The following is a 2,239-nucleotide window of genomic DNA, read 5'->3' on the forward strand; positions in this document are numbered from 1 at the left end:
GTGATCGACTATCCCCCTTGGGTCGCAAATGTAGTGCCCATCGCGAAAAAGGATGGCAAAGTGAGGATGTGCGTGGATTACAGAGATCTTAACAAGGCATGCCCCAAGGATGAGTTCGCCTTGCCTCATATCGATGTATTGATCGACAGTGCAGCATCAAGCGTCTTACACACAAATGTGGATGGTTTCATGGGCTACATGCAAGTTCAGATGGCCGAAAAGCACAAAGTGAAAACCTCGTTCACAACAGAGTGGGGAACATACTGTTACAGAGTGATGCCATTTGGTTTGAAAAATGCCGGGGCAACCTACCAGCGAATGGCCACAGCCCTGTTCCATGACATGATACACAAGGAGGTAGAAGTCTACGTGGATGACATGATGGTCAAATCAGAGACAAGAGAAGGGCATTTTGTCGCACTCGAGAAGTTTTTGGCCCAAATTGCAGAATTCAAGCTAAGGTTAAACCCGAAGAAGTGCTTTTTCGGCGTTTCATCGGGGAAAATCTTAGGCTATATAATCGGAAATAAGGGAATTGAGGTAGATCCCGATAAAGTGAAGGCTATAAAGGAAATGCCAGCGCCGAGAAATGAGAAGGAAGTGAGGGGGTTTCTGGGGCAAGTTCAGTATATCAGTCGGTTCATAGCAAGACTCACCACAATCTGCGAGCCAATCTTTAAGTTGTTAAGGAAAGACCAACCCGTCGTTTGGAATGATAAGTGTCAACAGGCGTTGGAGAGTGTCCGAAGTTACTTGTCTAATCCGCCAGTGTTGAGACCGCCTAAACTGGGAAAGCCACTTCTCCTCTATCTAGCAATTGAGGAGCGATCTATCGGAGCAATGTTAGCTCAAGAGGGAGACACCGGTGTGGAACACGCGGTGTATTATTTGAGTAAGAAGTTCCTAGAGTATGAGCTCAAATACAACATGATCGAAAAGACATGTGTGGCAGTGGTGTGGTTGACGAAGAAACTGCGGCACTATTTCCAATCGTATAAAGTGATCATTATTTCTCGGATGGACCCCGTGAAGTATCTATACCGAACCCCATCCTTGACGGGGAAGTTAGCCAGATGGTTGTTGCTTTTGTCCGAGTTTGACATTGAATATGTGACGAAGAAGGTTATCAAAGGAAGAGCCGTGGCAGAATTTTTGGCTAATCAACCCCTGAATACAGAAGAAGAAGAGATAAGCTATGATTTCCCCGATGAACATTTGAATGCAATCGAAGTTATACCATGGAAAATGTTCTTCGACAGAGCAGTTAATTCGAGTGGAGCCGGAGTAGGAGTACTACTTATCTCACAGGAAGGAGAAAGAATCCCGATGGCGAAGAAGTTATCCTTCCCCCTTACCAACAATATGGCCGAATACGAAGCATGCATTTATGGTTTGGAGTCATTAGCGGCACTGGGAGCATCATATGTCGAAATTTGGGGTGACTCCAAGTTGATCATCGAACAGGCACAAGGAAACTGGGAAGTGAGAGAAGAAAGGCTACGTCCGTATCTAGATCAGCTAGAAGGGTTGGCATTAAGATTCCAAGAATGTCGCTTCTATCACATTCCTCGAGCTCAGAATCAGGCCGCGGATGCCTTGGCCACTTTGGTGTCAGTTTGGGACAACCCCCAGAACCTTGCTTCGAAACCATTGGTATTGAGAAGATCTCACAAACCGTGCTACGAAAACGTAATGCTGTTAGGGGCAGATGAAAAACCGTGGTATTTCGATATCGTGAACTTCATGAAAGATGGGACATATTCGGCAGAGTCAGAACTTAGGGATCAAGCTGTGATTAGGAGGCTAGCTCATCAGTTCGTCATCCACAACGACTTGCTTTACAAAAGGCACGTTGATGGATTACAACTCAGATGCTTGGATGCGGGGGAAGCCCGCGAGGCGATGGAATCGGTACATTCGGGAATTTGCGGAGCCCATATGGGAGGAGCAATACTAGCTAAGAAAATTATCAGACAAGGCTTCTATTGGCTCACCATGGAAAGAGATTGTAGCGAGTATGCGAAGAAATGTCACGATTGTCAAATCCACGGCGATTGCAGCCATCTCCCGCCCATGGAACTACATGTGCTAGCACCTATTTGGCCATTCGCTGCCTGGGGCATTGACATCATCGGCGAAGTAAGGCCTAACGCTTCGAACGGACATAAGTTTGTTGCAGTTGCCATCGATTATTTCACCAAATGGGTAGAAGCTGAGTCGTTTAGCAAACTGGGATCCA

This window comes from Euphorbia lathyris, chromosome 6, assembly GCF_963576675.1.
Source record: "Euphorbia lathyris chromosome 6, ddEupLath1.1, whole genome shotgun sequence".
Taxonomy (NCBI): Eukaryota; Viridiplantae; Streptophyta; class Magnoliopsida; order Malpighiales; family Euphorbiaceae; genus Euphorbia; species Euphorbia lathyris.